General features: G+C 45.4%; 1 long non-coding RNA gene across 6 annotated transcripts in view; it reads right to left on the bottom strand.

Moving 5' to 3' along the window:
* Window positions 1–27,952, bottom strand: part of LOC138491999 (uncharacterized) — a 74,752-nt gene that overhangs the window by 29,120 nt on the left and 17,680 nt on the right. Inside the window, exon 4 of one of the 6 annotated variants that reach the window (XR_011276121.1) lies at window positions 22,115–22,485. The exons of the other annotated variants lie outside the window; for them this stretch is intronic. This is a non-coding gene — a long non-coding RNA (uncharacterized lncRNA). Of the gene's footprint in view, window positions 1–22,114; window positions 22,486–27,952 lie in introns of those variants that run through there. 6 annotated transcript variants of the gene reach the window in all.

The raw sequence follows: 27,952 nt of genomic DNA, 5'->3' as shown, positions 1-27,952 counted from the left end.
TATTTAATCTTGCATAGAATCATTGAGGATGTACCAGCGGTGGCTCGTACATAATGGGCGAGGGGACGCCCATTTAACGGCATCCTCACCCAGTATGGATGAGCCGAGGAGCCAACCCATTTTAAACAGTGAGCCCTTCCTCAGCTGCTTTTTGCAGCTGAGGGTGCGCTCCTCGAATGGCTTAAACCATCAAAGGTAAACGCTGTTTCCATTTCACAGTTCTGCTCCCCAGCAGCGCATGTACAATGGGCCATGCAACGCCAAGGGTGTTTTGCTTCCCCCAGCTTGCATTGCCCTTTGGGAATGCTGGCTGGGGAACTGCATGTTTGTATGTGCGAGGGGAAGCTCCTGCACCTCCCCCAAATACAAAAACAGCGGGATGCTTCATCAACAGGGCTCTGCCGCTTGCATGCATGTGCAGAAACCAGGAGGCGCTCTTTGCTTCCTGGTTCCTATTCGTGCTACGTGGGAGAAGGTAAGTAAATTTAAATATGTGTATGTAGTGAGGTACCAGAAATAAGGCTCGGACACAAGGATGGCATGTTTTGGGATATAGACTTTTATTGATCACGAAAGGTTGGTGAAAAGGCCTTTATATCCCTAAACCTAAGAGGTGTTTCCCTGCCTCAAAAAGAACTAATGAAAACAGTCAAGATGTCCCAAAGCATAAAGTATGTCCAGTCATGTCGCCAAAACCTATCTCTGTCTCTCAGACTAAAAACAAACAAAATGGTACAAGGATGATCTCACTCAGAAAATAGTGTTCATCAAAGCAACATAAACGTTCTCAGCCAGTCGGACTTTCAAAAGATTCAAAATAATGTTCAAGAAAATAATGTTGCTATTTCTAGGGGGTTGCTCCTTTCCCCTAGATTTAAAAATGGTTACATGTCTTTCCGCATACAAAACACAAAGGAATCTCCAAATGTAGAACACGTTTCTCAGACACAGGGTTCTAGACCCCTAGGGTTCCAACCTTTTATTTGGGTGCGAATCCCAGTCTCACAATACATGAAGGGTCTTGATATACTCTCCTGCCAAGATCCAGTTATCTCATATATTGTCCTTGTTTCAAGTATAGGGCACTAGTCCTTGTTGCTTCTGATTAAAGTCCCAGACAATTTTATCCTGGGTCTCTCCTTAGGGTGCGGGTCTCAGACTCGCAATTGAACCTTTGGTTCATTTGGTTTACTCATGTGCCAAACGTAGTGTTCCTTGTTTCCAATCTTACTTTCACGCAGAGTCTGTGACTCCCTTATACTTTGTGCTTTATATCGGTGCGGGTCCCAGACTCGCAATTGTTGTCTGAAATAGCCTGGTTCACTCTTCTATCAAGTTACGTTTTCACTGGTCATTTATTCACTTGTCATGCATTTATTAATGATTGGGTGTTTTACTCCATTGCTTCTCTGTATTTCTTTTAACATGTTAGTCCACAATCCTTTCTGACCTTCATTCGGTCTGTTCTGTGTTTCACCCTGCTTCCCCAGACCTCATCTCAGTCCCCGCCAGCCCACGTACCTTTGTTTTCAGTTCACATCTTCTGGTTGGCGAGATCCCGTTGCAAGGCTTTGGTAGCTCTTGACGCTGCTTTCTGTTTGGTTGTTCATCTGGGGCATCCTGCGTCCTTCTTGCGGTCCACTCTCGCCTCGGCATTGGTCTGGACACAGCAAGACGCTCTTGCGTCTACACTGTAAGTGACCTTCAGAGTAGCCATCCTCCAGGCTACGTTTGTTCCTTCTCCTTTCCTGGCAAACATCGTCTTGTTTCCTTGTAGGCCTTGCGTCTATGTGCACTGCTCTCCAGCTGAAAGTGTTGTTTCTCTGGTTACTGCTACCAGTAGGGGTTCTCCTTTGGCCATCAACAGTTCTACATTTAAACCCCTTCGTTGGGAAAGGGAGTTATCCTGTACCAATCCAATTTTTTGAAGTACTAGACTGCTCACTTTGGTTTATCTGAGTGATCTTCATCCTTGCAGTCCTCTTCCTCGTCTCAGTACATGGTTTCAGATGTAACAAGTCAACGTCAATATTGTTTATGTTTTTACTCTGCATGAATTAATTAGTTGCATTGGTTTCACAATAAAACATGTCATTCTTATCAGGGCAGATAGGTGGGAAATGTAACTCCTTTCAGTTGGGTTATACCACATCTCCTAAAGATGATCATCCGAAGTCCCATAAGGGGCTTCCCTTCCCAGGTGATCCTCCCACTGTGCACCAACCTCAGCTGGATTATTTTACTCTTGATGCACCGCCCTGGCCCCTTGGGAAAGGTCTCCCCCTAGGGGAGAAGGGACGACATCCTCGGTTACTTCACTATGTATGTGTATATGCTTTTGTTTTGTGCAGTGAGTGAGTGTATGTTGATCGGAGGGCGTGTGTGTGTGTGTGTGTGTGTGTGTGTGTGTGTGTGTGTGTCTGTGTGTGTGTCTGTGTGTGTGGCTGTGTGTGTGGCTGTGTGTGTGGCTGTGTGTGTGTGTGTGTGTCTGTGTGTGTGGCTGTGTGTGTGGCTGTGTGTGTGGCTGTGTGTGTGGCTGTGTGTGTGGCTGTGTGTGTGGCCCAGGGAGTTGATTTTGGCGAGTGGGTGCTAGAGGGCTGTGCAACACAGCATTTAAAAACGTTGTTGCACAACACCCCATCCCACTGTCCAAAATCAGCTCCCTGGAGAGGTACTGGTATAACCCCTTGGGCCCCCCAGAACCTAGCACGCACATATAATTACATTGTGTGTATCAGACGCACTCGGGTACCTGGAAGGGGGGGGGGGGAGGAAAGCACAGCATTTGTCTACTGGGCATCTATGATAGATGTCTAGCAGAATATACCATGACTCACATTGATTGTGTGTGCATGAGGTGCTGGGGGCCTAGATGGAAGGCATGACAATGTTTTCTGGACACCTATGATAAAGCAAGCATGATAAGTGCTATTTTGCAGCTAGACTGGCATTTTAATGCAGCCAGTCTATCCATTTCTAACTGCAGTATGCTGTTTTGTAATGGATATCTTTGATAAAGGAAGCAGGATAAGTATTATTACATGTCTAGACTGGCATTTTAGTGCGTCTAGTCTAGCCATTTCTTATTGAGGTATGCCATTTTTTTATTGAGAATCTTTCATATCACAAACATGACAAGTGTTATTGCATGGCTAGACTGGCCTTTGCAGTGAGAGGCAATTGGTATCACTGAGCAGCACAGGAGTGCCTCTAGAAAGACACCCTCACTTAACATAAGAGATGATGGTGCACAAGCTGACACCACAGAATGACAGACACTACTTGTTGATAGCATTCAGTCACAACAGAGAGGAGGATGTGGTGCTTCAGCAGGGATATCATTGAAGATATTGGTCCCATTAGGCACCGCCCTCCACCATGTACAGTTCCAGAAGGAATAAACAGTGACGATGAGCTATAAGCAGCATGATATGAAGTAGCGGATAAGTGCCGTGATGGACCGTGAGACAGAAAGCCGAAATAACTAATTTCCTATAGTGATTAACCAAAATAACAATGCAGTGAGAATAATTATGAAGGGAACTGATTAGATGAACCATCTTTTAGATAGTGCCCTGTTTGAGAACCATTCAGCTTCGTTCACTCTTCGTCAAGCTACAACTACTTTCCTATATCTAATATTTCCTCACTTGCAAAAGAATGTCTTGAGAAATTCTTCACCAACCAACTCTTCACATTACAATGGAACCCACTGTCTCTTTGATGACAAGAAATCAAACTGAAGACACTTGTGGACTCTTTTGCACACTTCCATTGGACAGGCATCTTCCCAACATGTGCATTGAAAGGGGTAAACAACCTCAGTGAAGATGTTGAGTTTAGGTCATCCTTATCAATACTGTATGCTTGTATCACCCAAAGGTCATCTCTTTCCGTTGTTTGAGATTTATATTCAATAACTAGCTGCCATCTTTAAACATCCGAAACCATAATAACATCACAAATTGCACATGTGCATTGGAAGGCTGAATGGTAACTAACATCACATGCCTAAATCCAAGCAAAATGGCTCTGAGACTTAAGTCTCATTGCCCATCATCCTTCCATTCGATTGGTCGACGTGTGTAGCATCAGGCACTTCTAGTATTACAACTGTAAAGAACCTACGCTTCATTTTAACAAAGCATTGTCATTTACAATACTGGTTGAAGAGGAGGCCAGCAAGGTCTATTTTCAAATACCAATGCACAGGAACACCTGCACTTTTCTTGAAATTGCACACAAGATAAACCAGTCCAGAGAATTGGTACTTACACAAAAGAATACTGCAATAGTGCATATATACATACACTTAATTTCCAAATGTTCCCTCAATGGCTAGAACAAAATAGAGCGGCACGATTGATACCAGGCCTTTAGGCACAAGACCCTTTCACATTTAGCATAAACACGCTGCAATGTGTACCCTTCAAATGCCAGACACATGTTAAAGTCTTATGTGTGACCCAGCATGATATCTCCAAGAAAGGGCCCAAATACTATATTTGCCATTGACATTTGAAATATCTGTTGACACAAGATGCATCATTTGGCCAGCATGCGATTCACTCTGCCGGTAATCTTTGGTTAAATTGTTTTTTAGTGATAGATATATAGAGAAATTAATGGCACCTTTCACTCTTTTCACAGTCTGGGGCTGGATACAAACAGCAATGGCAATGCCCATGCCCAAGGTTTTGGGTGAGCTGGACACATTGTGATATTTGAGGAGGTGCTTAGCACCTCTGTAACGTCTTCAGGTTTTATGTGAAAGGTTTCAGACACTCACCTGTGAATGAGGAGCAGACACAGGAGCTGCATTCAAATCCAACTACCTACAATGGGTATCATTATGAGTCTGGTTCTATTATGGCGGTAGCTCCGCCCTGGTGGAATTAGCGTTACTGCCGTGTGTTGCCGTGGAATTTCTGCTGAATTACAGGCGCGCGCACATACCAATGGCCGAGCAGAGTTACCATCGAACCACCAGTGGTATGACCTAAATCTGCCAAACATGGCAGAATTAACGCCACTGCCATGGCAGTCAGCGGAATTAGTCATCCCTATGAAATGAAGCACTACGGTGCCCATTTTGGAAATCACAATCCATCAAATATCTCGAGATAGGATTGCCATCCAGACACCCAGCTAAGGCCAAACATGTCCTCGGGAAAAGGCAGAGTGCCTAATATGAGGCAGCGTAAGCCCAAATTCACAGAGCAGCAGCTCACTGCGTTGGCAGAGCAAGTTGCTCATTCAATTGCTGGAGACATCCCTGGGTCCAGGCTACTGGCGACGGAGCTTGGAAGCCATTGCATGACGCATAACAAACTCCATCTCATACATCCCCAGACTCCATTTTGTATTATTTCCGACTCCATCTTTTACTAGGCCACACTGTGATTTCTAATAAGTTCTCTCTCCCTTCTCCCACTGCCGCGCACAGCTCACGCACACCTCCTCCCCTGTCTGCGCCACGGCTGTCCTGTTCTCACGGATGCATGGCTGCAAATTGTTGCAAACTGACAATGTATTTCTTCTCTTCTTCTGAGATCATTGCCCTGTGTGTGGCTGGGCTGAAGCCTGGCTTGCGAAAACCATCTGTCTCCACAAACCTGCCCCAGCTCCTCTAAACCTGGCCACCTTTCAGAATTATTGCCTGTATAACCCTTGTTGCCCTGTGTTTCTTTCATTTAGCAGACAGTAGGACCCATGCCCATGGGCCACCCTAGATGGCCCCCATATAACTATTCCAGAGTGATCATATATTCTCCCTGCACTAACACCTATCAATACATTTGTTTTAACCATGAGGCGCCATGTCAATGAATCTCAGGAGGGCACCCTCTGATAAGGCACCTGGACCATTGCGCCCCCATCCCCATTGAGGTCCAGGTCAAGAATGTACACCTTTTACTACAATTTATAGACAACCCTGCATATTTGTATAAGGTTTTATGTCTTATATTAATGACTACATGCAAATAAGTACCGTGTAGCTTAGATTAGTTAGACAACTGGTGGTGTGGACCCAGCCTGACCTTCATCCCTCCCAGATGAGCCCAGCTGACCCACATGCCACAAGAAGCAACACGTTTGCACCAGCCAATCCAGCAGCACTGTCACCTTATAGTGTATAATGGATTAGCTAAACGAGCCAATGGCACCGAGTACCACTTATAGAAATCGTCATCAATGAGGAAGATTGTGGTTAAAATGTCATGTTTCTGTATTATTGGCAGAACATTCTCGAAGCAGCAGAGTCCTCTGCATGCCTCATTTTACTGTTATATAAAGCATACTTTGTTTGACTCGCAATCTTTCTCCTGGTCTCATTCCCTAATGGGTGCGTCCATTTATTATGAGTTTTGGGTTTATATTTTGGGGAATTACCAAGCTCCCAAACATTGCAGCGAGATTCGGGGCACCCCCAACAAGACCGCCTCCACCTATGGCTGACTGGTACCTTAAAATACGTACGCTGCTGAACAGGTTCAGCGGGTCCCGTCTTTGCAAATACCCATCCTACTGCTTGCCAGAGCCGGGTTCAGCTCTTAATTGGGGGTGGCACCCTGATTGTGGATAGACTGACTTAGCTACCTGTAACTTCATCCTAATCCCACTCTTAATCAACCCAGTACTTACCTATGAGGCAAGAAGCCTAAAACGTAAGCTCTGGGACAAGGAAGAGGGACATGAAGGTAATTCTGAGTCAAGGAGCTGATTTTGGAGGTTGGGGTAGGGCATGGGAGTGAGAGAGGATGTGTGGGGGACTGGAGTGTGCGATAAATCATAATGGTTGTACATGTCCAGGCTAAGCAGGCATGATATGTGGTATTAGTGGCTAGGGAGGCATTTTGGTGCAGCCAGGCTAGTTATCCACCAGTGTGGTATGACTTGTTTTTAACTGTGCATGTCTGATAAAGCAGTCCTAAGTGTAATTAACTAGCTAGACTGGCATTTGGATGCTGGCAGTCTAGCCGTTTCCTTCTGTTGCATTGTATATTTTTTGGGGCATTTGTGTTAAAATTATATGATATAAGTATATTATAACACGTCTGTACACAAGTTTTTCTAGGTGCAACAAGCAAGGAGGGAAGATAGAGGGAGGACAAGACAAATGATCGTACTAGGCCTTGTGTCATTCAGATTGTGCAAGTGCGAGAATGAGAAATGCAAGGGGAAAGGGAGGGGGGAAGTGCAAGGAAGAAGGGAGGGGAAAAACTGGGCAGTAATGCTCTGAGTGAGTGCAGCCAGGGCAGTGCGGCTCTGGGCAGTGCAAGGAGGACAAGGGACTTAAGAATTACAGTTACAGCCTCTAAGTGCGTGGAAGGCTGGAGGCAGTGCAAGGGTGACTGATCAAGAAAGAGCCTGGACTTGTTGGCCTGTGAGGGTAGCCAAGCAACCAGTCCGTACAGCAGACAGGTAGGCCAGGTAGGTCAGCAGGGAGGGAGAGAGCTAAAGCAGATGAGAAGAGGAGCGTTTTGAGCTGCTCAAGATTGAGAAGGGCAAGAAGGCCATTACAGAGGGAGGCATCTGCAGAGGAGAGAGATCTAGCCCCCCCCCCACACTCTGCCTGGAGAAGTGTCTAGCCATTAGAGAGTTGGAGCTAGCTGGGGAAAGGGCTTGAGAAAGAAGGAATTTCGGAAGAGAGCATTGGATGTAGTGTGGGCCCAACCCCAGAAAGCCTTGTGGACAATGCAAATGGTCTTGAACTTGATTCTTGCAACCACCGCGAGCCAGTGGAGAGATTTCAGGGCTGGAGAGATATGATCCCTTGACTAGTAGCCTAGGATAAGTCTTGCAGTCCTGTTCTGGATTAGTTGCAGAGGGCAGAGAGTAGAAGAAGGCATCTTGAGAAAGAGATTGCTGCAGTAGTCCAGCCTATAGAGATACAAGGCTCTGGAGACCGTGAGCTTCTGGGGGAATGTGAGAAACAGAGAGTCCCTCAAAGAGCAGCTGGTAGGCAGTGGGACTTCTTGGCGATGTCCGAGATGCAAGGAGAGAGAGTGGAGTTGAAGATTGAATTGAATTGATTGTTTATTTGTATAGCGCCTATACACAATGTGTTTCAAAGCGCTTCAAGGAGGGAGGGAACATGGGAAAATACAATTACATTCTTACAAGTCGTTGAGACAGATCAGAATGCGAAAAATAACTATGAAATAGTTCATTCAATCATAACATATAGTACAAGTACATGGAACAATAAGGGAGAGGTAAGGGGGGAAAAAGGAGACAAAACTAGCAGTAACATTACTATGCCTGACAACAATTGTTGCAGTGCAAGAGTGACAAGAGGAGGGGGAGGAGAGGAGGGGACGGGGAGAGGAATGGCAGGGATAATGAGAGGAACAAACAAGTGACTATCCATTAAAGGTCAACAAGCCGGGAGGGAGTGGGAGGATAAGACAAGAAGGGAAAAGGAGGGACAGACAAGCTATTATCAGTGGTCCAGGAACTGATGATAGGAATAAGTGCTGAGATAAGGTTTAAAGGTGGAGGGAAGGGGGGCAAGAAGGCTGCAACGACAATTGGAGTAGTGCTGGAAATTGACAGGTGGTAGCAAAGAAGGGAAGGAGAGGGTGAGGGAGGAGAAAAAGAAGGAGGGGCAAAGGGCGTAAGGCAAGAAAGGAGAGAGAGAAGGAGCAGTAGATCATCATGGGGGGCAAGGGGATATCAAAGGGGCAGGGAGTGGGGGAGTGGGACTAGACATTGGACTAGACATTGGAGGGGGCAGGGAGGACATGGACACACTGGCGGGGAAGGAGGGACATGGACACACCGGCGAAGGCTGGGGGAATGAACACACTGGTGGGGGCAAGGTGCACATGGACTCACTGATGGGTGCAGGGGGGACATGGACACACTGGCGGGGAGCAGGGAGGGACAAGGACACATTCCCCTGTTGATGACACAAACACTGACATAAAAGGTTGTTTGCCTCACAGAAAAGCAAAGGAAGAGGGCCCAACGTGGGAGGCCAGAGTGAGGTTGTGAGAGAGGGAAACCAGGAGCTGGTGCAGGGCTCCCAATGAGAAGGATCTCCATCTTAATGGAATTGAAGCAGAGATTATTTAGGTGCACCAATCCTGAATCACGATTGACAGTCAGGAATGAGTGAGAGATGAGAGGAGCCTGAAGGAATGCTGAGTGCTGAGTGCCATCCGCATAGGAGGTTAGAGGAGAAGGTAGAGCTCAGGTGGGCCAAAGGGGCCAAGTAGAGATTGAAAAACGAGGGTGAGAGGATAGAGCCTTGGGGAATGTCACAAGTAGAGAGTGAGGTGGCGGAGAGAAAGGGACCAAGTTGGACCTGGGAGTGGCAGTACAAGAGGAAGGAAGTCACCCACTCCAGGGCCTGATCTGTGAAGCCCAGATTCTCACGTAGTCGATTGATCAGGGTGGTGTGGTTGACTGTGTGGAAAGTAGAGGAAAGATCAAGGAGGATTAGGACAAAAGGAATGCTGGAATCAAGGTTAGAGAGCAGAGCTTCACGGGTGTTCAGGAGAGCAGTTTCTGTGCCTCTGGCATCTCTGAAGCCAGACTGATGGCAATTGAGACAGCAAACAGATTCAATGTGGAGAGTAAGCTGCGAGCTAGCCAGCTTTATTCCAAGAGTTTTCCCAGGAAAGGGGTGATGGAGATTTGGTGATAGTTTGCCAAACTGGTAGGATTGGGAGACGCCTTCTTCAGAAGTGGGTGCACAAGGGAGTGCTTAAGGAGAGAGGGGAATGTTCCAGTGGTGAAAGCGTGATTACAGAAATTGGCCAAGGCTGCAGTGAGGGAGTCAATATGGTCCTGGTTTGTTCTGGAGGACTTCGGACAACACTTTCATGGATCGGACTTGTCTAGAAACCTTGTCGGATGTTGTCAGAGAGAAAGGAGGAGAGGTAGAGATGGCCAAAGGGGGGCTGCGAGAGGAAGAGGAAGAGGAGATAGTGGACAGAATGTCCTGAGTTTTAGCAGAGAAGTGAGAGGCCAGGGCCATAGAGAGGGCCTGGGAGGGAACAAGAGAGGTGGAGACCGCAACAGGCAAGACCAGTTCTGTGCAGATTTTAAAGAGTGTGGCCATGTTGTTAGAGGCCGCAGAGACCCAGCTTCAATATGTGCTCTCTTCTTGATGAGTGTTATTGCTTCGACTGGCATTTATATGCAACCAGTCTAGGTATGTCTAAATGTGGCCTGGCATGCTTTACTGTAATGTTATTACGTGTCTGCACTGGTCTACACTGTGCAGCCAGTTGGGCATGTTTTCATTGTGGCATGGCATTTTTAATAGCAAAGAATTGATGTTCCTGTGCACTGTTGGTGACTTGCATGTATTTGATTGCTATTACCCTACAAAACAATTGCAAACACTCTAGCTTTTTAGCCAATTTTCTCAGAAAGTGTGCTGTATATTGCATTACAACAAATACTTATATCTTTCTCCTAGTACATTGTGCGGCATACCCCTTCAGCAGCATGTTTGTGCGTATTGTGCAAGAGTGATAATCTAGGTCGGCCCAGAGTGTAGCACGACCCATGATTTGTTGACAAGCTTGGGGGAGGGGCTCAGCATGGCTCACAGGGGGGCTCCCACATTCTGTGTTACGCAACTGCATTTGGATGCAGCCAGTTTGGACATGTTTCATATGGTGGCATGGCATTTTTAATGGAAAAACCAAATGGAGTTTGTTCTTACGTGGGGATACTGCCGTATGTTGGCAGAAAAAGCATAGACATGTATTCTTATAGTACCATTACTGGCATTACGCGCAAAGCAAACATGAGTATGTTCTTGTATGGGAATACTGGTGTATATTGTTTCAGCCAGCCTGGAAATGCATGTATGGACACAGCCAGTATGAAATGTTTTTGTACTGGCCTATATTGTGGACAAAGGCATCAGGAAAATGTGTTGGGGAAATGCTCCTGGGCACTGTTAGTGATTTGCATCTAATGGCTTTTAGCAAGAGTTGCCCTACATAACCAATTGCAAATTGCTTGATTTTTTTAATCACTTTTTTCATATATTGTTTGCTGTAAAAGGCACCATTTTAAGCCATTATCTAGAAAACTTCTTGGGGCGGAGAGCCCCTCCCCCGGCTCCTCTTGATTGGTTCAGGCTCCTTTGCTATGCTCTGTCATTCTGTCATATGTGGGGGAAATATTTATGCTGGAAGCGATGGCTCTTCTTCTAAATACCACCTCTAACTACACATGACTTGAAGCTGTGCTGGGAGTGATGTCTGCTTGAGTTATAAGACTGCAGTTCCTTGCTGACTGCAAGGGCATTTTTGCAAATGCTGAACTAGAGTTAACGTTTTAGGATGTATATTAACTTGATGAAAAACGTTTATTATCTTAACATGCTTAATGTCATTTCTTTTTTAACCAGCTTGGTAAACTATAGGTATACTTAAACCAATTTGGTCTGTTGATCCTTATTTGATGTGCCATAACATGCCCCCTTGTTGTATTTGTGCCCCCTGGTTTGCTCTCCTAATGATTTCTAGTGATGCAGCTGGTTGTGAGTGGGGCAAGGCGAGGGCCGTACCGGACCCAGAATGAAGCATGGCTGAGAGTGACGAGGCAAACACATAAAAGAAGTTAGACATTCAAATAACATGAAGCCATTTTACATAGTTGCTTCTGCGACACTGTTTCAGAACCCCAAATTGCACTGCAATTTGATTGCGTACACTTTACACAAAAAAGGCCTGCTGACTTTGCCAAGACCCTTTCAAAGACGAACCCTGCATTTGCTTACTCTCTATTGTGTCTCAAACAGTCCACAAAATGTTACAGCATAACATTTGAAAGACGGGAAAGGCTGAGTGAACATAATTGCAATCCGGAGAGGGCAAAAGTCGCTCAGTTTGAAGCGTTCTGCCTGCCTGCCGATATCAGCATTCAGCAAAGATCGCTTTCAGCGCACAATAATGGAGGAACAAGATCCGGCATTAAGAGGCTGGCCTCTCTCAGAGAGATTTCGGAACTTTCCGCTTTCACTGTGGCGCTTTAATAACTCGCGCGCCGTAGGAGATCATCACAATTACATGCAAATCACCTGCATTTGCAGAATTATCCACTAAAGCCGGTAGCGGGAGGTGGAAAGGAGTGGTGGTACACAGCCAGCAGCTAGTGCTACAATTCTGCCGAGCTCGCCACGCAGTTGGCAGCATGCCCGAGTGTGAGCATTCCCATGCTGATTTATTTCAGTGGGGCGGCTTGGAGAGCGCCAATATGGCAATCTGAGCACTCCGAGGCACTGAAACACACAGGAGCTCATGTGCTAATGATCCGTAACGTAAATGGAAGACGTAAACACATCAAAGCTCATTTTCAATCATTTATAGGGTGGAGAGAAGACGCGGAAATTCAACTTGCGTTTCCGCCGCCTCCCTTCCTCTCTGCCATACAAATGCTCCAGCTTTTGTGACAGCATGGACTTTCAAGCCAGCCCAAGTGCTAGAGATCCCTATGGTGTCCTCCTGCTTTATGTACAAGCACAAGCATAAATCAGGCAGACCCCATAGGGAGCCATTGTACACACTGCATGCAATGCTCGCATGGCAGGCAGCGTGTACAATTACAATGTAAATCCGCTGACATGCTCGCATCTCGGGCAAGGTTTAATTTCCATTGGGAACATTGCTTACCATGCATGGTAAGCAGTGTTCCCAATGGAAATTAAAGCCTGTCGACAGGGCAGGGTTTAACTGTAATTGTGAGCGTTGCTTGCCATGCATGCATGGCAGGCGCGCTCACAGTTAAAAGTGGACACTGCCTGGCATGCAAGCAGCGTTTACTCACTTTGCATGGCTGAGTACACAAGTGCACGGCAAAAGGCAGCAAACTCACATGTACCCCATCTTTGGCCCCATCTTTTGCCGTGTACTTTTGAACTCTGCTGTGCAAATGATGAAATTTGGTGGCAGGGAGACATTTACATTGCAGGGCCATTAAATTACGATTTGAATGAACATAAGCCCAACAGGGGCCATTGTTCTATGAGTATGTAAAATAAATGAATGACTTAAAGTAGCCGGATACCATAGGGATTCATTGTAAATGCTGCCTGGCATGCTCACATGGCAGGCACGTATACAATTACAAAGAAACCTTGCCCGACATACTTGCATGTTGGGCAGGGTTTAATTGTAATTGTGAGCACCAATTGTCATGACAAACAGCGCTCATAATTAGAAGTAAACGCTGCCTGGCATGCTCCCAAGCCAGATGGCATTTACTCACTTTGCACATAAGTGCGTAAAATTGCAAATTATGAAATTCAACGGTATGACCTCCACAGAGCTCATTTTAATTAAATGATCAATTTGGGCGTGAGTTGCTGTTACGTGTTGACATACTGGATAAACTTATACCACGCATTACACCCACTCTCAATTCATTGCCTGATACTAACAATCCCGCTATCCTAGTAAACAAATATAATAATGCCATGACCAAAGCCTTAGATATGATCGCCCCACTAAAAATGAGAAAGAGTAAACAGAGAGCGCACTTGAAATCTTGGTTCACTTTGCACCTCAAAATCTTGAGAGCAGAAAAAAGAAAACGCGAAGCCTCTTGGAAACAACTACCCAACATTGAAAATAAAATGAATCTGACCAACATATCGACCATATACAAGAAAGAAATAATAAACACTAAACGGGAAACATATAATGACAGGATTTCCCAAGCAAACTCAAGCACAAAGGAACTCTTTGTAATCCTAAAAGAGCTGGAAGCCCCTATTCCACCTACAGACAACTGCCTGAAAGACATACTTTGGTGAGTCAATATTCAGAACGCCCTAATGAATAAATGTAGCCTTCAACAGAACAAAATAGTGGAGAGAAAAGCCAATTTACCTAATCTAGACTCAACCACCAGCATCCCTGCGGCTGCTGCCAAACCTTCACAACGATTCAGTTTCTCTAAAGACTCCATTCTTGAGGTGGAAATAATCATCCTTTCACTAAAACCATCAAACTGTCAAGGAGACAAATGTCCAGCACAAATTATCGAAGATGCTGCGAGAGACCTCTCACCCTTCATAACCAAACTAATCAATGCCTATTTTGTATCAGGTACCAAACCTGGCAACTTAAAGGAGTCCTGGATCCTCACACTACTTAAAAAACAATCCTTTGACCCCTCCATCCCCACCAATTACAGGCCCATCATGACAGTGCCTTTTCTACTCAAAGTTTTAGACCGGGTGGCCTATCTCCAGATCCAGGAGTACTTGGAGTCTAACCAACTTCTAGGAATCTTCCAATCAGGATTCAGGCCCCAGCATGGTACAGAGACAGCACTGATCGACCTCAAAACACAGATTCTACTGTGAGACAAAGGAAACTCAGCCCTGCTACTACTCCTGGATCTCTCAGCCTCCTTTGATTTGGTGGACCATAAAGTACTCTGTGATCACCTAGACTCAGCTGCTCATTTTGCACAGGATGCCATTATCTGGATCCAATCCTTTCCTGGTAACAGGAACTTGAGAGTCTTCTCGCCCTTTGCGGCAGCTGACCCTATTCCCATTACATGTGGCATGACGCAGGGCTCGTGCATTTCACCCACATTGTACAATATATTTACTAAGCCTCTATTCGATGATCTGGACCACCTGGGTGTCAGCTACACCAATTATGCTGATGATACCCAGATCACTATACCGCTTACCGGGGATTATAATATGTATATAGCCTTAGTAAATAAAATCTACCTCAACATCCAGGCATGGATGGCAACCCATGGTCAATGCCTGAATGATGACAAAACCGAGCTCCTCATCCTAGGAAGTTCATTCAACAAACTTGACCCCAAATATACCTCCTTTAACATTGATGGCAACCTCATTAAAGTCACAAAAGAGTTAAAAACCTTAGGTTTCTATATTGACTCTACCCTAACCTTTGCCAAACAGGTTAATGCCTTTGCCTCGGCCTCTGCGTATACCTGCCTGTTGATCAGAGCTGGTAAACCCTTTCTATCTAAAACAAGCTGTACCACACTTGCTAGAGCCCTACCTTTGTCCAAGTTGGACTATTGCAACGCCCTTTAATTGGGCGCTAGCAAGCACATCACTAATAAGATTAAAATTCTCCAAAATAATGCTCTGAGAGCAGCACTGGGCATTGCCAGAAATGAACATATTTCAGAGGCAATGAGACAACAGAATTGGCTAACTATTAGTGATAAAATCTGGCTAAAAAACAGTGTCACTAATTCACAAATGCCTTAACAATGCAGCCCATCACTATCTTATGGAAAGAATCAAAAGAACGACCTCAATTCGATCTTCAAGGACTGCAAACTTAAACTGCCTAGCCATACCCAGATTTAAACTTTCTAAAGCTGGTGGTAACAGCTTCCCGGTCAAAGCTGCACAGCTATGGAACTCCCTACCCCCTTCCCTGAGGGAGTATCAAACCTTCCTCAAACTCAGACACAACAGCATCAAATGGCTCAGAGAAAATGACCACTAACACTTGAATACTCATTATCCACATTTATACTCATAGCTTTACACTCTAGCCTTGACTGTACATTGTATATAGAGAATATGCTGCTAGTCCCACTGTAAACTATGTAACTATTGTAAATTGATGTAACCACTGACAGATTGCTCCTTGGTGTACTTTAGCTCTGTGTATGTTGCTTATAATTCTGTATATATTATTGTAATTTGATGTACTTTTATTCATTTAACTTTGTAACCCCAAGCCTAAAATATTCTTGTACCATCTCATTTTCTGCACTCTGATGTCTTCTGGTCTGGTGAGCATTACAAATGAATAAACAAACAAACAAAACAAACAAACATAGGAGGCTCCCCTACGCCACTTTTTAGTCATTTGCACAGCAGAGTCCAAAAGTGCAGGGCAAAAGATGACGTACAAATAGCTGCCACATTTACCACACCACCAAATTCCTACTTTAAAGGTAAAATGGAAAAGAAAACAAATGAAGGTTGTTCCTCAACAGTACCAGCAAAAAATTGAGGAATTACCACTGGCAGAACATCTGAGGTAAATCGTTAAAATCCTCATTGGAGTTCATCAATGGGGATTAACATTACCAATCTGCCACTCGAAAGCAGGTGGATTTTCATCAATTAAGAGTGAGGCTAACAGTATTTGAGTTTGATGGTATCTGCCAGACTCCAAATGAGACTCATTGGGCCTCATTACGACAATGGTGGAATGGGTTAACGGGTGCCGCTAATGGATGCAGATCCGTTAAACCCATTCCGCCTTATTACGAGGTCCCCTTGCGGGACCCGGTAAGGACGCCTGGTAAAACCGGGTCGCGCGAGGGGACCAGGGAGCTAACAATGGGCCGGTCGTAATTGGCCCGTTGTTAGCTCCCTGCACCCATTCCCATTGAGCCCTATGGGGGCTTGAATGGGAATGGGGAAGGTCTGGGCCCGGGTTCACTGAGGGAGGAATTACCAGGCCCTCCAAACTCGGAATGGCCCGGTATTTCCCCATTCAGGGAACCCAGACCCGGTTTTGGAGGCAGCCATGCTGCCAATAGCGGCATGGCTACCGCCAAAGCCGTAATGAGGCCCATTGTGTGTATTTTGACACTAGGACTGGGGTAGCAGAGATGCAAAATTGCCATTGTTTTGCCCTACAATCAATTAAAATGACTAGTGGATGAGTACACGTCTACACTGTGAAGCATTCCAATCGGACGTCACACACTGGACCAGGACCTTCGCCCTTAGCCTTAGATGTAGCGCGCAATGAAAATGCTTTTTTTTATTTTCTACGAATTCGAATTGAGCCGATACCCAACCCGTCTCACACCCCCTTTTACAAATACCCCGGGTCACAATGGACCATGAACCAGGCCGGTGGGTGGTAACACACTATTTATTTATTTGAAATTCAAAGAAAATCACACCATTTTTATAATGTCAGCAATGACCAATGGGGTGATAATTACAATGAAAACCACTGAAATACTCTTGGGTAACCTTCTACAAGAACATATCCAAAGCACAAATTAATAGGAGCACTTTTATAATTAGGATAGATAGCACCCGAGTTAAGGTTTCCCCCTGCAATGTTCCCTCAACCCACAATTAATCAAATTCTGAGTGGATAGAAAGAAGTAGCAAGGATTCAGTGATATTATGCAGCAAACAGAATCAAAATCTGACCTGAAGAGGCAAAAACGGATTTCAAAACCATTTGCAATTGCTTAAAATGACATTCGGATTTAGATAAATAATTAATTATATGTGTGGTTAAATAATGAGGTACGTATGTTTTATAACAGTATCAGGGATGTAATATCACTAGCAACTACAAAGCAATGTATCACAAAAGGCCTACAATTCAAAAGCAATTTGAAAGTGTGAACCCCAGTTCGGTAAAAATCACACGTGTTTTCACCTTTTTTCAGTTTTAAATGTCAAAATGTTTTTCTTTTTTTTAAACAGTGAAATACACAGAATCGGAATGTGGTTCTTAGGCTGCGTAATAGATGCACATCACAGGGATCATATAGAAGTGAAAGAGTGATTCTAGCTAAAGAATTGGAGGAGATTTTCAAGGTGAAAGAAATACGGTTTTGGGTGAAATAAAGCAGTTACAATGAGAAAATCGGTTTGGAAAGAAAGCCAAGTTTTACTTAAACTAGATTATCAAGACTATGGGCCTCATTACCCGGTAGGCGGTGAGCCATGGCGCTATTAGCGCCATGGCTCATGCCGGTAAAATACCGGCACCGCCTTGGCGGAAAGGGGATTTACCGCCCCATTCCAAGGTTGGAGGGGCGGTAAATCCCCCTTCCGCCATTGCCCTTCCCCATTCCCATTTCTGCCCCATAGGGCTCTATGGGAATGGGGAAGGCGCTAATTACGGCACCGCAATTTTGCGGTGCCGTAATTAGCTCCGAGGTCCCTTAGCGGGTTGGATTTTAACGCCTGCAAAAAGCAGGCGTTAAATCCCCCAACCCGCAAAGGGACCTCGTAGTAAGGCGGTAGGGATTTACCGGTACCGGTATTTTACCGGTACCGGTAAATCCCTACCGCCATCCGTGTAATGAGGCCCTATATTGTTAAAGAAAGACATGGTACGCTCCAAGGTTAATTCACAATGTCAACCTTTTCAGCCCGCGTTCAGCTTTATGTGGGAATAAATTACATTATTCAAAATATGACTAAGGTCTTATGATCTATGCAAGACAGAAATTAATAGAAAAGTGGCACTAAGGCTGGGAAATCAAGGAAAGGATGCACAGAAAATTTGAACAGTCTTAACAAATTACCAGGGTATGGATAGGATTACATAGAAAATAGGATAAAGACAAAGGGTCAAGATGGGGCAGGCTATGTGTTGCTATGGGATAGGGAAAAACTCACAATCCGCACTGTGGGATTTGGGACAGCCAACCGGGTTCTGGACTCAAAAGGTTCTGGTCACAGTAAGGCGGGAGCCCCTTAAAGTAAACAGCTGGGCAAGTATGGTCATGGGATGGCAAGGATACAGCGGGCATGCAGGTAGTGGGCAAAAAGCCAGTCTGGTCACAGGATACTTCCCAAAGGGTACCACAGCTTTTCCCCTTTGTAATTGGTATTTTAGTGGGATTTTAGTGGGGTTTCTGGATCAATGGCCTTGCTAGGATAGGGTCAGTAATGCTTTGGTCTGGCAGTAGGGTCTGGAATCTTGCAAAGGTGGATCTTGAATGTCTGGATACGCAGGTGCTGGAAATTCAGGAGAGAGTGTCCTGTCCCTGTGAGCTCCACACCTTTTATAAAGCGGGTGACATCACTGGGTATATTGTTGGGCAGAATGAAGCTATACCTACCTCCAAGAACTGGATAGGTCAGCCTAAGTTAATCGCCTCCTGAAGGAGGAGACTCAGTTTATGAGGTTGTATTTATGAGTTGAAAAGCCATCCCACAGTCCATTTTGCCAAAAATCAATCTTAACATAAATCACACATTTGAACAGTCATGGCCTTTTGGCAAATTACATGGGCAGGTTACATATTTCACACAGAGCATGGCAGTACAATTCTCACGTTTCTAGGACTTTGCTTCGTCCGTCTAATATTTTTTCATCGATTCAATGAAATTATTTTACCTAAAATTCTATAACTTTATACATGTATATATATATATTATCAAAAGGCATGTTAATCTTGAAATTCAAAGTGGCGCCATACACTTTCCTCAGAATATCTAATTCTCTGCCATTTCTTTCCCTTATATGCCAGTGAAGGCTACCACGTCTTGAATTAAAACCACCAAAATTGCATCTAGATTGTGAAAGCTTCGCCTTTCTGTGTTGTCCGATTGCGGAGATAAAAGTCTCAACGATTTATTACTAAACTAGTCTTTTAAGCCGAAATGGGCTGGCCTTTGTCCCCCAAATGGGACAATTTTTTTCTTCAAGCTACCAACAAATGTCAGTTTAGCCCAGGGCTGCTGTGGAGTTTCCCCAGTTTGACTGACTGGTTGTTGTCGCTTCCAAAAGTCGCACGCAGGTGTCCCAGATCTATTGTCTCAAGGCGAATCCCAGACAGAAGTCTGATGAGCGTGTGATATTTCTTTCCCTTGGTCCATTCAACGTTTTCAAAGGTAGCAATTAACACTCATGTGTCCCAGAACTCCCTTGTGGCCCCCAGCCCACAACTGTCCCTTGGGCCATAGTAGAACCCCATTTGGCTAATTTTCCAGTGTAGCCATTGCCTTTATTTATGTATTTAATTTTTCTCAATCAGCAGCCAGTCTGTTGAAATAAAACATCCCAGCAAACCCCCCTTTACATTGCCAGGCCAAGACAGGGCCTTCTTTCAAAATTACACTTTTAAAACAGGCATTTTTCCTTATTTCCTAAAGCGCATTTTAACACATGGTTAAGTCTGCTGGGCTGACCATTATAAAAGGTTTTCTCTTCCTTCCGACTTCCCAACATTGTTTTGCCTTAGTCAGTTCTGCTTATACAACAATCTATTTAAGACACAGGTCCACTGAAACTGACATATGCCCTTAGAGCTAGGGTTTCTTTTTGAAGCAGTGATTTTTGACATTTTGTAGCCCAAAAGTCAAGCGTTTTTCCATTCAGCTGAAAGTAAAGCTTCTGTTGATTTCCTTGATCTGGTCTGACACAGCCTGTTATTCAGGGATAATGCGCTCTTTTGCTGGAGCACAATCTGAATATGGATGGGCATGGCAGGGCGTCACTGATGAAAGAAGCGTAATGTAGAACAGATGAAAAGGGCATCAGAGCGGCATCATTTTAAATTTAAAATATTTTCATGTTTCAATGGGAAACTTTGGGCTAGCAGCACAGCAGCACAGCTTTTTCACTCCGCTTCTATAGTACATACCAGAACACACCCTGGCAGCCTTTGTCGGTGTGCTCCCTGTTCCAACTTGCCCAATGGTGCTTGACAAGACAGTGTAGCCATCCTTTTATAGCTGCAAAACACAGTTTTGATACGAGGCAGTGGTGCTCAAAGGAGCCAGTGCAGCCATTTTGCTGTTAACTGCTGAAGTGCACCTTGGTTGTGGATGGTAATTCTGCTGAGTGGGTCAATGTATTCCACAAATCGTTTCAGTTCTATAGAGGCAATTCAAGGCCCATTTGAAAATTGTGAAATGGTGTGGGCTTTTCGATGAACACTCACTGTCTGTAAACGGGAGGGCATCAAAAGCGGCTTAAAGGCATGGTTCTTAAAGACATGTGTCTGGTTTAGTCATTGGATTTGTGCTTTGACAAAAGCCCAGTGAAGGACACACTTAATGAGGGGGACTCTTTACCAATGTACCTGCAAAATAATAAAGAGTTGAATCACTTACCTATGCGCCTGTGACTCTCTTACATTGGCGACAAGCTGGAGTACTAAGGCCCCCCCACGTACGCTTGGCTGTTAAGCCCCTCGACACTAACCCTCTGGGTGTGAAGTCCTCACCAACCACTGGAGCCGCCATCAGGAGTAGGGCTCTGTGCTGCATAGCCTAACGCTGAGAGAATTCAAAATTAAGCCCTGCAGAGCAGTCGTGAGGAACCAAGATAAAGAGCCAGCAGCTTCTGGTGCACGGGGAGGCAGTGAGCAGCCTGTGTGAGGAACTGAGTCACTGAGGCACCGGGCTGTGTTGGCCATGTCTTGAAATATTGAATGGCCACCCTGCAGCAACACTTGAAACGTGTAAGCACTGTGTCCTTGACACATTCCAAAGTGCCCAATCCTAGGAGGAGGGTGAAAGGGTGTCACACTCGAGCAGTGCGGCCAGTCTGGTGGATGGAGCCTGTGGCCAACAAAGGAGCACTTAGTTCGGCACACTGAAGGGAACTGTATTTCGGAAGCCTGAGGGATGTACGATTGTCACGTGACTCTGGGCAAGGAGCTCCCCTTAAAGGAATGCACCTCCGGCCATCTGCTGCTTATTGGATGGTTCCTGCTAGTTTAATGGCTGTTGCTACAGCAACACTAATGGTCAGAAGCAACAAGTGTTAGTCAAACTGCTGGCCAGAAATATTGGGTTTCTCCAATGCCAAAAGCCTACCTAGGTTAAAGTGACACTTATGGAGAGTGCAGTGGTATCAAACGCTGTTTGAAGATGCAAGTTATTGAGTTCAGGAGACTGTACCTGCTGCTTACTACAGGTCAGGTGATATCTCTGCCCCGCAAGTCCCATGAGCAACCTGCCACCCCAGTTTTTACCCAATCTAGGGGAACCTGGGGTCAAGTGGAAAGAAGATTTCCAAGACTGTGTCCTGGTAATACATGGGCCCTCACATAGCCCGTCTTTATGCACAGTTTAGGTTTTGATGGCAGTTTAATTTGACAAAATCTCCCTGAATTAGGATATGCTTATGCCAGAGGCAAAGGGCAAGAACCTGGGGAACGAGACTCACTGAATGTTTGTGAGGCCTTCCTTCGCAAGATGGATTTGCATTTTGATAAGACGTCAAGTATAATCCTAGAACGATGTTGGAAATCGAGTACAGGGGACGGGTGCGTCAGCTAAACATGTATTTACCGGATTGAGAGAACTATCAAATAAATGTAACATTGGCAAGTGTTACCGGCTCATCCTGCTCTGCCCTTCCTTGCTCACTCAGTCACCAAATAAGACACAGGAGACCAGAAGTAGAAAGGTATAGCGTGTAATGCAAGCAGGAACCAATGCCTGAGAGGACTGCTCTACCTCACCGCAGGCGTCACAATTCTTATGCACAGATGGAGTGTCTAGCCAAATCTCTGCCAGCCATATAACAAAAGTCCTCAATGAGGTACCGGGCAGAAGAGAAGGATTGGAAAAGTTTAAGTTTTGTGGAAGAATGGTTCCCTGGTAACGAGGCTGCCTCTGTCCTTGATGGTCTAGTTTCAAGCAGCATGCCATCACGTACACCATGTACTTCTCAGGAGGGGCCGAAGCTGACCGCAGCAGCATGAGGCATGCTGTGCACTGTAACCTTGCTCGACTGCTCGACCGCAGCCCAATCTCTCCTTACAGGGGACCTCAGAGAAAACGAGAGAAAGTACAACATTATAGTTGATAACATGCCTATTTTCTTATCCTCCTCATAAGCGCTGCCTGAAGCCACGCAGTTCAGCAACATTTGATCCTCTATGCACAATTAATTTCAATAATGTCATCATAACATATATGCACAATAATAAAGCAAACCCAAACATAGTAAAAACTGCTATCTTGTGCCCCAACACCCCCATAGAACCTGTTAACCATGCCCATCAGTCCACTGCTGCTGTCCTATCCAGTGTAACCCAATGGTATAAAGCTGCCTGTGCCCTTACGGGGTCTCTATCCCTTGTGATTTCACTCTCCTCCCCTACAAATACACAGAAGGATTCATTAAGAACTGTACATACTCCTCCCTTCTGTGCCAACAATAAATCCAGAGCCATCCTATTCTGCATTGCCATCGGCCCGACACTGTGTTTTTCTTTTTGCATAAGCCCCAAAGCATCCGCTGTAGCATTCGCAAATAGTTCCAAAGATGCTGCTATGTTCACCATTACTCGCTCTAGATCAAATCCCCCTAGTTGAGGGATCATTAAAGGGTTCTCCACTGTCTCTACTGTCTCCCTTCTAAACCTATTTTGCCCCTTAACCAACTGCCCTATAAGGACATCTGGGTGAGTACATCCCATATAGTGCGTGCCCCTTTCCAGTTCCACAGTAACGTCTTGTATAGCCGCTGTCTACATAGCCAGAACACTCCCGGGGTGTACAATCTCACCTGATACTTCTTATTCAACATCATCTGGGAAATTATGTTGCAATAGATTGTGAGGCCAACCTAATTATGTTTATTAAAGGGAGGAGGGCCCATACTTTTGCACATATACGATGACTAGATGACCGTATGATGCCCAGTGAATCAATCCGTACTTCACCCAATTTATGTATTATAATGACGAAAGCTTCACTTCCATCCGTTAGTGGGAGGAGGACTATATATTTTTCAGGCCATATATTTGGGTTGTGTTGTTTATCATAACTGTGCGCATGGCTTATATGAGCCCACCAAGGCCTCAGTGTATCCGGTCATAAAGCTAGATATGTTGCCCATACGTATGCAATATGGTGCCAGGAATGAAGTTAAAGAGGAGGAGTGCTTCACTTTATTCAAATATAACCCCCTCCCGCCCACCCAACGTCACCTATTTCTCCCATGTTGGCATTGTAAATGGTTCAGCCACTAATGGAATACCCTGCTGTGCATGTCGGGGGAAGTTCATACATAAGCAACAATTTGAGAAATTGAAAGAACTGGGCCCTGCCTTAATGATGTTGATGAATCTGTTCATGTTCCACTCTGCTGAGGTCCTCCAAACTAGTGTGCTCCCATTTATCATCATCAGCCATAGTTTGGGGCACATTTGAAATGATTAAACATCCAAATGTACATGTGCCTCCCTTTCTTCACCTGTTTCATTTGACATAAGTCTCTCATGAGCAGATTGGGACCATCCCATTGGTCAATGCAATAGACAAAATCACTTATTCTGTCAGTGATGCTATAGAGCCCTTTCCACTTCTGTTGCATCTTCCCTCTCCTATGCTCAATTCTAAGCATAACTGCACCCCCAAAATGTAACCACTATCACAATCCATGCCCCTGACCCCCCTCAGGTATAACAGCCCCCTGGCAGCAGGGGAGCTAAAGCCCTTCACACTGCCCCCAAGGGCCTTAAAACTCCATCAGAAACACACATGGAGTCAGTCCTGGTGCCTTTGGCGCCAGGCTCATTATCAGGAATAAAGCAATACCAGTTTTGGACCTTAATCCAACATGGAGGCCTATTACACAGCTCAGTTCATTAGAACCAAGCCATGTGGTGTAGTACTTTGGGTGTGGCTGGGCCTGGAACTACCTGGCCTGGAACTACTTTACCTGGGCTATTTAAACCACACCCAAACAGCAGAACATGTTTCGCATTATTCTGCACTCCTGCAACGTAACACTCACCGTGTCCAGCTCCTGCTGATCTGCTTCTCCAGCGGCCCGATTCTGAAGCCCTATATCTGTATTCCATTAATAACCTGGAAGAACAAGAACAGCATTAGCGTGCAAGAACACTTACCTGTGAAGTAACCGGCCTTGAATCCATCCTGCGCTTCGCTTACCTCGCCAATCTCCGGAGTTCGCTGCAACCTGCAAAGGTAAAGAACCAATTACAGTATTAATAACAATTCTTACCTTGGCAAGCAACGAGTCCTTACAGCACCCTGCGCTTCTCTTACCTTGCCCATCTCTGGGTTTCACCGCAACTTGCAAGGGAGAAGGAACAAGGTCAGCATTAACAAAGCACTTACCTGGGCAAGCAGCGCTTCGATCGCTCATCACTCCAGAACATCACTGCAACCTGTACAAAGAAGGGAAGAGAACACAGGTTAGCAATTAACACCAATAAACAGCGCAGCGCTCCGTGCATCAATAACTCACTGTGGTCTTTGCCATCGATGAGGCAACTCCGAGATCGCAACCATCCCTGTGAAAACAAAAAGACATTGTTAGGGTACAGCATAGTGAAGCAAGACGCAGAGAAGACAGAGAAAACGGAGGGAAAGAAAGAGACAGAATAAAGACGGAAAAGACATTATAACTCACCTGGAAGACAGCAAGCAGAGTCAGATTCACAGCCGGTGTGGACCCGACATAAGGGCACACGGACCAGTAAAGCAACTAGGTCCACAGAACGCCCGTACCAACCATGCGCGCCTGTACAGAGACGCAAGACAGAGAGTTCAACGCACAAAAACCTAAGGTGAGCAATATCCCCAAGGGAGGGGATTTGGACCAGAGGGAGGTGGGAGTCCACCCATCACAGAACCAGTATCTTAACCCTCCATTCTCCTGTTGTAGGTGTTACCCAATGTCTGAGGATAGCCGAATATGCCTACAACAATTTCGCTACACACTGTTAGGGAGAATTCTCATTTATGGCTAATCTAGCTGACCCAACATAAGGGCACACGGACCAGTGAAGCAACTAGGTCCATGGAACACCCGCACCAACCACGTGCCCCTGCACAGATACGCAGGACAGAAAATTCAACGCACAAAAACCTAAGGTGAGCAATAACCCCAAGGGAGGGGATTTGGACCAGAGGGAGGTGGGAGTCCACCCATCACAGAACCAGAATCTTAAACCTCCATTCTCCTGTTAGAGGCACTACCCAACGTCTGGCACATAACCAAGCAGTGAGGGGTCCGGGATAGCGCTTCAACCTCCATCCAGTATCGTGTGGTGCCCCCGTGGATACTAGGTGAGTGTAACAACCACCTCCTCCCTGCTTCTGTTGTGCCAATGTGCGTTATCAGTGTCAGTTTGTGTCTGTGTATTGTGTGCCATCCTGTTGATACCTCATAGACTATTTACTAGTGAAGAAATGTAGTCAGCCTCCAGTACCTCATAGTCCTTCCATCCAGCTGCAGTCAGTGGCAACAACAACCTTACAGTGCACGGCATATTTCTCCCGAATAGTATTTCATTTGGTGAATACCCCGTTGTGGAATGCTGTATTGACTGCAGGCCATGGTGAACAAATGACAACCATTCATCCAACTGTGTGCCTTCTTCATCCATTTGTTTGTACAATTCCTTTTCAATTCTTGATTAAGCCTTTTCACCATCTCTACCAATTCTGGGTGACACAGAATATGAAACCTCTGTGCAATGTATCGTTTCCCACCGAGTACCTATGTTAGTTCTGCTGAAAAATGGGCACCATTGTCTGATGTCATCTTCGACGTTCTCCGAATCGTGCAATGATGTCCTTCATTAGTATGTCCACCATTGCTTCCGGCCACCTGCTGAATGTGTCTACAATCATCAGTATGTATCTGTGTCCTCTCGATTTCCTGGGCAAGGGACCCACATAGTCTAGATGTATATGATGCTAGGCTTCTGTACTATGTGGTTTGTGTTGTAGCAATCCCACCTTTTCCTTTCCTCTTATGTCCGTCTTCCAACACATTATGCAATTTGCCACATGTGCTTGCCAATCCTCTCTGGCTGTGGACCACTATGCCATTGCTGCCAGGCACCAGTATCCATTGTCGCCATTTCGAGCATCCAATACCCACAGGCGCAGCCCAGGACTTGCTTTCGCAGTGGAGTTGGTAGTAGGATGACCCAATTCCCAAACGTTTTGTACCACCATGTTTCTCCTACTTGTTTCAAGAAATCATGCTCTTTCTGCCAGGAGACTTTCTCTTTTTCCTTTCGTCCTCTGTTTTGCCTTTCCACAGGAAAATCTTTGCCTCCCATGGCTCTAGTGTCCCAACTATGTGCCATTCCTGTTCATCTATGTGCACCATGGGCTCTGGGTCAATTGTAGGTGGTGGTGACCACTCTTGTTCCTGTACTGCTCGTGTCGGCCAGCCTTGTTCCTGTACTGGTGTTGCTGGTAGATAGTCTTTGATCACCTGTTTCGCTATGGAATCAGCCCGGTTGTTTCCCTCCAGCCCACCCTCCTTTCTTCTTATGTTCCTTCATTTAGACAACCCATATTCGGTGACATGTGGCAGATAGTTCATCAACATATTTCAATAGGTCAGCAAATTGTATCGCTGATCCATCCGTTCCCCTGAAACAGTGGTCCATCCACCATTGTAGGTATATCACAAGTCCCTTGAATGCATAGTCTGAGTCCACTACTATTGCGGTGATGACTTCAGGGGGAATAGTCTGCATAACTCTGAGAGCCAATACCACTAACTGTATTTCATCATTCTTTGCGCTCTTGCCCTCAAACACCACTGAGCCATGGTGCCACTGACCGTCATGTTTATATGCTATCACCACTGACGCATGCAATCTGTTGTCTACATAGGTCGAGCTCTCGTCTCAGTAAAACGTGGGCACATCAATGTCCTTTTCAGGGGCACATGTCTAGAAGACGTCATGTAGTGTGTTCACTGTTACTGCCCTACATTCCTGTGGTTCATCTAGCACTACTCCTTGTACTGGCATATACTGGTCTTCCCCTTCCTTGAAATGTAGTGGTATAGTTGTCAGAAGTGCAATCCATTTTCCTATCCCCTGTGTGCTGACATTACCTTGGTACATTTTAAATGAGAGGAGCAATTGCAACAATTTGTGGTTCGGCTTTATGATGCATGTTGTGCCTCTGGTAATGTACATGAATTTATTGATTTCCCAATACAGTGTGCACAGCTCTCTTTCACAATGGAAGTACTTGAGTTTGGTAGTTTTGTAGTTCTCTTTATTACACGCCACCAGCTGGTTTGAGTCCCCATACTTTTGTGTCAAAATGGCCACCTGTGTACTCTCGGAGACCATAGGCCAGATGTAGAATAGCATGTCAGGTTGCGGCTCACCAAACTGACAGCACCGTTCAATATATCTTTGAAATGCCCATGTGTGTTCCTCTGTCCAGTCAAATAGCTCTGTACTCAGCAGCTCATGTAGGACCTTGATGAATAATGCAAAA

Source organism: Ambystoma mexicanum, chromosome 10, assembly GCF_040938575.1.
Source record: "Ambystoma mexicanum isolate Mex_15411 chromosome 10, UKY_AmexF1_1, whole genome shotgun sequence".
NCBI classification, from domain to species: Eukaryota; Metazoa; Chordata; class Amphibia; order Caudata; family Ambystomatidae; genus Ambystoma; species Ambystoma mexicanum.
Note: the sequence above shows the minus strand (reverse complement) of the source record. Positions and strands in the feature narration are given on the sequence as shown.